General features: G+C 37.0%; 1 pseudogene; it reads left to right on the top strand.

Moving 5' to 3' along the window:
* Positions 1 to 317: 317 nt before the first annotated feature.
* Positions 318 to 3,804, top strand: LOC128664881 (dedicator of cytokinesis protein 1-like; annotated as a pseudogene).
* The last annotated feature ends 5,731 nt before the right edge of the window (positions 3,805 to 9,535 follow it).

Here is a 9,535-nt window from a genome sequence, read left to right as displayed (position 1 = left end):
AATTGTATTTTATTATAGATAATTGTAGTTAATTTATTTAATTAATTTATTGATAGTGTAGTCTTAGGTGTATTTGTAACTTAGGTTAGGATTTATTTTACAGGTAATTTTGTAGTTATTTTAGCAAGGTAGCTATTAAATAGTTAATAACTATTTAATAGCTATTGTACCTAGTTAAAATAAATACAAAGTTGCCTGTAAAATAAAAATAAACCCTAAAATAGCTATAATGTAATTAATAGTTATATTGTAGCTATCTTAGGGTTTATTTTATAGGTAAGTATTTAGTTTTAAATAGGAATAATTTATTTAATTTGTATGCTCCATTGGATACAGTTTTCAACATCATAAAGGAAAATTCTGAGAGTAAAACCTCTGATATTTTGGTATTTGATGCATTGGTATTGATTATTGGTCTCATTGCAGACAGAAAGTTTGAGCCCTTTAATCCAGTTTTGAAGACTTAAGAAGCATTGCAGTGCAACATTGGCATACACAAAATTAACTAAGGTATTAAAAAACTATGTGGAGAACGCTGATAAGCCAGTTTTCACTGACCAGTTATCTAGCGCTGCGGAACCTGTTGGCGCTCTACAAATACCTGACAATAATAATGCAATGAAGGCTTTGGAGTACATCTTTAAATTTATTGTGAGATCCAGGATATTATTTATTCAACTATATGAAAATAAAGGTCAAGGTTAATTTATGGTATCTTTAATGCAGCTGTTCAAATCAATCAATGAAATGACAAGCAGCATCACAGATCAAACTGTTATAGTTAAGGGGGCTTCACTGAAATATTTGCCAACAATTGTAAATTATGTGAAACTTTGTATTTGATCCAAAATAATTAAGCAAGTTGTTTACAGAGTTCATTCTAAATGTACCAAAAGAAAGACTTGTGCGACAGAAGCTCTATTGTCTCATTGAAATAGTTCACAGTGATCTCTTTAGTCAGCTGGAATACAGAGACATTCTACTTCCAACGATGACAGATCAGTTAAATAATCACTTGGAAAGGCAAGAAGATGCTTGCTGACAACTTCTTAGTAACATCCTTGAAATGTTTACAGGAAAGATGTGGGATAGACACAGAGGCATGTTCAGATAATCATGGAAAAGTTATTGAGGGTTGTAAACCGGACTGTTATTTCCATGGGGCGAGATTCAGAGCTCATAGGGAATTTAGTTGCTTCAATGACTGTCACTATGTGCATCTAATCAAGGCTTTTGGAAAAATGAGGACTGATGTAGTGGACTTTCTGATGTAAATCTTATTATGTTTAAGAATCTCATTGGGAAGAATGTTTATCCCTCTGATTGGGTTGTAATGAATATGATGCAAAATAAAGTCTTCCTAAGAGCAATTAATCAGTATGCAGACATGCTGAACAAGAAATTTCTGGATCAAGCCAACTTTGAGCTACAGCTCTGGAACAACTACTTTCATTTGGCTGTTTCATTTCTTGCCCAAGCATCATTACAGCTGGATAATTTTTCAAGGCGCCATGAGAACCAAAATACTTAACAAATATTGCAACATGAGAAGACAAATTGACTTTGAAATCAAGGACATGTGGTATAATCTTGGCCAACACAAAATAAAATGTATTCCGAATCCTGAAATGGTTGGGCCCATGTTGGAGATGACATTAATCCCATAAACGGAACTTCGTAGAGCAACTATACCAATATTCTTCGACATGATGCAGTGTGAATTTCATTCCACTAGAAGTTTCCAAATGTTTGATAACGAGATCATCACCAAGTTGGACCATGAAGTGGGAGAGGAGATGAACAGTACAATGTTTTATTTGAGAAAATACTTCTGGATCAATGCAGAAAACACAAATATTTGTCCAAAAGTAGCGAAAACTTTGTTACACTTGTTAATGGAGAGGCTACTGGACTAAAGAACAATCATGCATGGTGAAAATAAGGAAAACCGAATGAGCTATACTGTTAATGTCCTGAATTTCTACAAAGAGTTTGAAAGAGAAGAAATGTACATAAGGTATCTGTACAAATTATGCAATCTTCATAAGGAGTGTGATAACTACAATGAAGCAGCATATACCCTCCTGCATGCCAAGCTTCTCAAGTGGTCAGAAGAACCATGTGCAGCACATCTCACTCAGCGTGATGGTTACCAGGCAACTACTCAAGGGCAGTTGAAAGACCAATTGTACCAAGAAATTATCCATTACTTTGACAAAGGCAAGATGTGGGAAGAAGCTATAACTCTTGGCAAAGAACTGACAGAACAGTATGAAAATGAAATGTTTGATTATGAGCAACTTGTAATTTACTAAAAGACCAAGCACAGTATTTCAAAAAGATCATGAAAGTTATTCGACCCAAACCTGATTAATTTGCAGTTGTTTTTATGGACAAGGACCTCTTAAATTAATTAGGAACAAAGTATTTATTTATAAAGGGAAAGAATATGAGCGTTGTCAAGATTTTGAAGCCAGGTTATTAACTCAGTTTCCAAATGCAGAGAAATCTCCACCAGGATAAGACATAAATAATTCTACAGGACAGTGCATTCAGTGCTTTACTGTAAAACCATTGCTTGAATTGCCTCCAAAGTTTCAAAATAAATCTGTATGCGAACAGATTTTAAGTTTCTACAGAGTGAATGAGGTCTTGCGGTTCCAGTACTCAAGACCAATGCAAAAGAGAGAAAAAGATCCTGAAAATGAATTTTTCAACATGTGGATTGAAAGAACTACATTTTCAATAACTTACAAGCTACCTGGAATATTGAGATAGTTTGAGGGAGGATTTGCTAATTATGAGAAGGCTTTCTTCACTGAGAAATACATGCAAGAACACCAAGAGGATGTAGTAAAGGACCTAATTGCGTGTCAGGTTCCCTTTTAACTGAAGGAATAAGAATTTGTGGTGAAAAGGTAACAGAGGCATTATGGCCTTTTCATGAGAGAATGGAGGCGTGTTTTAAACAGCTGAAGGAAAAAGTAGAAAAGCAGTACGACCTGAGGACTCTCTCTTCCAGCATTGATGAAAGACGTGGAACTCGACATAGATCAATGGTTAAATCTGTTACGATGCCATCATCATTCAGACCTTTGTCTGTAGTGTCTGTGTCCTCTGTATCATCTGACAATACACAGTCAAGACCTGGTTCAGATGGGTTTGTTCTTGAACCACTTTTGCCAAAGAAGATGCATTCTAGGTCTCAAGATAAATTGGACAGAGATTATCTGGATAAGGAGAAAAAATAAAAGAAGAAAGAGAAGAGGAATAACAAGTACCAAGAGATTTTTGATAAAGAATTTAAAGCTACTGAGATTTCATTGCCACAGTCTGAAGCAGTTATTCTATCAGAAACAATAAGCCCATTAAGACCACAGAGGCCAAAAAGTCAAGTTCTCAGTGTTGTTGGAGAAAGAAGATTTTCAGTATCTCCGAGTCAAGCTACTTCACACAGCAACCTCCACCAATTACCCCAAAAGCTAAGCTGACATTTAGCCTGTTATTAAACATGTAACTGAATGGCATTACTGCTGCTGAATCTATTGATACTCCCCCTCCACTGCCAGTCAAAGGCAGTATGGCAGACTATGGCAATGTCATGGACTATCAAGAATTTATTCATCCTGCTACACCTCCAGCCCCACCACAGCGGCATCTGCCACCTCCCTTGCCAAGTAAAACACCACCTTCTCCATCTCCAAAGACTACGAAGAAACAGACGTCAGTGGATTCTGGAATTCTGCAGTAAACCGGCATGTGTTTCACCAAATGAAAAGCTTGTCATTAGAGAATGTACCTCATTTGGGCCTGCAGTGTCATCCATCTAGAGCAATCATAGAAAAAATTAAATAGTTTAGATTATTAACCAACTGTAAAACAAATGTCTGGTTAGCTACTGAGTTGCAGATACTAATTTATATAGGATAATACTAAAAATCATTAGGATTTCTGAGAGATACAACTAGATGAAAAAAAAAAATTCCATAACAATATTGGTGGTTTTGCTAAAAGTCTGCTCTTCACTGTGCCATCATCTTGTACAGAAGTTTGTTTCTATGATGTTTTTTAATTTTAGGAAGTTTAAATTTTTTATGATACCTGCTTTTATCTTACCAGAGCTTTTCATGATCCACTTAAATTCACAAGTATTTTCTGCTAGTGACAACTGCTGGACACATATAAACTTGTTAACATTTCAGCAGTCTTGTACTCTGTAAACCAATTATCAGAATCATGCTTATAATATTGGTGATCATTAGCTGCAACTGTATTCCTTGTCATTCCATTTTATAATCACCATGAACTGTAGATGTTGTTATATATCATTTACTAAAAAAATTAAAAAGACGTTTTCAAAATAAAAATAATAAAATAAATAAAAATAAAAGAATACAACACCGTGCACTGTGCATTTTTATGATTGATGAATGTCCATGTAATTCCTCAATGTGACCTCAAAGAGAATTAAATCCCAGATTAAAGCTGTAATGCTTGTGGGATATTCCACTATCAGACCGAACTCGGACAGTAGTCTTCTTACCCCGGCGTCGAGCCGGAATGATAGGGAATATCCCAGAGCACTCACCACAGGCAGGATAGTCTTCGGTGGCAACAGGTAGGGAATCAGAGAAAGGCAGTTCAGTGGTAAACCACAAGAAGAGTCACGCAGGCAAGGTTTGGCAACAGTAAGGCAGTCCAAAGGTAAACCACTAGAATGGTCAGACAGGCAGGCAGGGTTTGGCAACGGTAAAGTAGTCCAAAGGTAAACCACTAGAATGGTCAGGCAGGCAGGGTTTGGCAACGGTAAAGCAGTCCAAAGCTTAACCACTAGAATGGTCAGGCAAGCAGGGTTTGGCAACAGAGAGGCAATCCAGAACAATAGGGGTTAATCAAGCAGAGTTGTCAGACAAGCAGAGTTCAGCAGCAGTATATCAATCTAGCAATTTAGGGGTTCACAGGCAGAGTGGTCAGAAAAGCAGAATTCAGCAGCAGTATATCAAGCCAGTAGTTTAGGGGTTAACAGGCAGAGTGGTCAGACAAGCAGAGTTCAGCAGCAGTATATCAATCCAGAAATCAGCAATCTATCACACCGAGGAGCACACAAAGTAACACCTATACTTGGGCAGTGATAGATTGCTGAATGGCAACTTACATAGGCGCAGGATTCGCGCCACAGGGGATCCCAACCAGCATCAGATAGGAGAGCGTGCGGTGATGACGTCAGTGCCGCACGCAACAGGAGCCGACAAAGCCTTTGACAACGAGCAGGGAAGGAGGGGACGCGTCCCTAGCAATGGCTAGTGCTGCGCGGCGTGACAAAAGCCCAGTACAAAAGGGATCCAACTCTGTTGTTCACAGGGGTTTCCAAAATGTATTAATAATTTTTTTTTAAAAAAACAGCTAAGCTTTACATATAAAAATAAATAAAATCTCTAATGTTGTTTGAGACAATATGCAACTCAAATACTCGATCTAAAGGATCATTGTCCCTTATTTATAAAATACTCCTTGACCACCATTCCATAACCTTACCTAACTATACTTCCAAATGGTCAGATGATCTACAAATACAGCTAGAGACAAACCTTAAACTTTTATACCAATGGTATTACACACCTTCCAGACTGGCAGTTATATTCAAAAATGCAAATGCCACATGTTGGAGAACATGCAGAGGAGTGGGCAAATTTTTAACATGTTTGGTGGACATGCCCCAATCTTAAGCAATATTGGCAAGAGATAAAAAAAGCGGCTGAAATTTTTAATGAATAATATCCCAAAAATAAAAAAACTAAGATCTAGGCTGCTTATATTTATGCTCAATTGCACAAGAAGGTTGATACCCAGATATTGGAAATCAGTTAAAGGGACACTGAACCCAAATTTTTTCTTTCATGATTCAGATAGAGCATGAAATTTTAAGCAACTTTCTAATTTACTCCTATTATCAAATGTTCTTTATTCTCTTGGTATCTTTATTTGAAATGCAAGAATGTAAGTTTAGATGTTTTAGTGAACAACCTGGGTTGTCCTTGCTGATTGGTGGATAAATTCATCCACCAATAAAAACGTGCTGTCCAGAGCCCTGAACCAAAAAAAAGCTTAGATGCCTTCTTTTTCAAATAAAGATAGCAAGAGAACGAAGAAAAATTGATAATAGGAGTAAATTAGAAAGTTGCTTAAAATTGCATGCTCTATCTGAATCACGAAAGAAAAAAATCTGGGTTCAGTGTCCCTTTAATGTCCCTTCTCTTAATGAATGGAAATCATTAGTTACTAGCACTTTGGTATTTGAGAAATACCAATATAATAATAATCCAAAATTGGAAGATATTCTTGCTATGAATTTTATATGGGAAAAATATTGTAACCACAACACATAAATTAGCTTGTTTCATCCCCTATATTGTTGATATATTGTTGATAATGATTATGGTTTATTGTTTACAGGAAATGAACAAACATATATCTTATGTCATATTTTCTTGAAATTAATGCTTTTATAGATACACTAATTTGACAAGTTATTTTGTGATATTATCTATGACCAGTAATGTGATTTAATCCTACATTTGATGTTTGCGATAATTCTTTTATCATGTATCAATATACAATCCTTATACTATGTAAAACTGAAATGATGTGTCAGATGTAAATTACGTTATGCTTTGATATGTTTAATAAAGAGAATTAAAAAAATAAAAAAATATGGTCATAGCATGTTAAGCATATTAACTGGTCCTCATATAGTCAATCTGGGGTATGTTTGAATGCACTGTCCCTTGTACATTTACATGCTCCAAGTAGCAAACATACAAATCAGCTACTATGTATTAACTCAAAGTAGCTTCTTGTGTATAGCTTAAGCTACCGTCACTGAGCGTTCTGTTACCAGATTGTGTGCAACTCCTCTTTGTAACGTCAGGAGGCTATGGCTCCACCACCGACTCACATTTCACATTTTGGGTTTTTATAATTTATATAACCTTTGGAAAGAATCTTTATAATTATCATTATACCCAGTAAAATATATGCGTGCGTCCGATTTTTGGAACGCAGGGTTTAGTTTGAAATCTTTTACTGCGTGTCGGCCTTCGGGTCTGCAAGCATTAGGATAGTGCACGTAAGCCTTCTGGATTTCGCATGTCGGGTTTTTTTGCACACACAGGGGAATTAATTTTTTCCTCACTTGGGCTTTCAGGTAGGTTAGCGCATGTATGCCCTTTAGTATATTCACATTGGGCTTTGGAACGCTAATTTCCTTATATTCAGTATAGTTTCATGCTTGCCCTCTTACTCAGCTGAGCGCTAACCAGGCTTCGGGTGTGGAGTTTACTTTTAATATTATATTGACACTACTATAGTTTTCAGACAAACTTCTAGTTTGTCTCTGTATTTTTCTGGTTTCAGAAAAGGGCAGTAAGCTTTTGCTATTTCTTTGTCTTCTTGGTTGAGACTTCTGTTCCATAAGGCTTTCTTGGAGGCAGATTAGCCTCCACCTCAATGGATTACTGGAGAAGGATCCTTATGGCAGGTTTATCATTACATTAGGTCTTATGTATGGTCGCCTAGTGACATTGGCTAACATTTATTCCCCTAACTCATCACAACATACTTTCCTCAGGAAGGTAATTAGTAACATTCTTCAGTACCTGAAAGGACTCTTAGTTGTAGGAGGGGACTTTAATGAATTACCCATGTTCCTAAAAAAGTCCTTAAAAGCATCTGTTCTCAATCTCAACTCCAGGACTTATGCGTGCATGACAAGTGAGACATTCCCCCCACCCCCCTACTTTAAGGGATTTTACTTTTTATTTGCATCCCCACCAGCTGTACTCCTGCAATGACTACATTTACCTGGACTGATTAGGTCTATCTTTGGAATCAGTAAAAATACTACCTAACACATGGTTGGACCACCCCCTAATATCTTGTACTTTGACCTGGCTGGAGGCACTGATTACTCCTTTTCAATAGAAACTAGATGAGCTTACGCTGGATGACGCTCTTATTAGAAAAAATATTGATAGGTCCTTAGAAGGGATACTTTACGCAGAACCCCATTGAATCTTTACCCAGAACAACAATATACGAAGTGCATAAGTGCGTTATTCGAGGTGAATTTATTAAATACAAAACAAAGCAACAGAAAGAGCTCAGATCCTATTACAACTATCTGGTGATCAAGATCACAGACCTTGAAGGAAGACTTAGATGGGGACATTCTCTCTTTAGTCAATGTTTGTACGTTAGCTTAGTTACCAGCAAACAGAAGACCTTTGATGAAGACCGGCCTTGATGTCTTGGTTTGTATACGCCCAACTTTCACATTTTTTTAAAGCTCATCCTGGGAAAAAATCTTTAAGTTGCACAACCAAGCCCTTTGAAAAATTATGCTGATGCATTTTTTGCCCAGGCACACCGGCTCAGAATTTATAAACTTCTTATTGAGGGTGCAAATTCCCTCCCCTTATATACACACAAATGGCAATATGACCTAGATACACAAATAGATTCTAAATTCTGGGAACAAATATTTAGCATTCACAAGAGATCCTCCCTTTCTGCTAAAGTTCAGGAACTGAATTACAAATTTTTGTCACGTTGGTACTTGACTCCTGCAGGAATCAAATGTATATTTCAAAATGCTGGGGATACATGTTGTGGGTGGTATGGAGAGGAAGCTACCATCCATCCTCTATCTCTATGTATGGTGGAGCTGCCCTTGACTAACATAATAGTCTTCTTTTCCATTCTCTACTAAAGCTGAAATATGAAGAAGCAATCCCTACTATAAATAATGCTGAATTAAGTGAAGGCTCGTATAATGTTGAAGTGGAAAGCCCCACTGTTGCCAACTCTCAGAAAATGGAAAACACAAGTGGAAACTATCTTGCAGTTAAAAAGGTTCTCCTGTCTTAAATTAAGCGAATTGGAAGTCCATGAGCTAATGCTGGATCTGTGGAATCATACATAGCCCAGTCAATATTCCAAGAAGACCTCAAAGAATTTCAACTGATCAGTACACCATATTCCCCTTTGGCCCTTATATAAAGGAAGTGATAATTTTACAAAGATACAATACAAGAGAAATAACTAATAGCACCAACACTTCAAACAATTGTATCACAATGGATATCGTAACATATATATAAATATTGATAAAAAGGTATTTGATGATATAGTCACCAAGAGAGGGCTAATATCCAATGCCCAATGTAAAGTCGACCTGTTTTTCCCAGGTGTCGTTCACAAAGTCCTTAATGGTAGAGGAAGGAGTTAACAGTTAAAACTCCTTTTTCCTGGAGATGCCGCTGTACATCATCATACATGTCTCCTGTCCATATGAAATAATACAGTCTCTTGTTTCTGTCAGCTATACAGTCAGACATACAGCAAGGTCTCAGTTCCTCCCTCTCTGGAGTAAGCCTGCACAATGAGTAATTTCCCCCCAGAAATCTCTATGGTTTACCCCCTACCCCCTTGCTCTTTTGCCCTCTCCCTCATTACTGAGTGTCTCCTGCACCTTGGT

This window comes from Bombina bombina, chromosome 6 (assembly GCF_027579735.1).
Source record: "Bombina bombina isolate aBomBom1 chromosome 6, aBomBom1.pri, whole genome shotgun sequence".
Taxonomy (NCBI): domain Eukaryota; kingdom Metazoa; phylum Chordata; class Amphibia; order Anura; family Bombinatoridae; genus Bombina; species Bombina bombina.
This window is presented reverse-complemented; position numbering and strand designations above follow the sequence as displayed.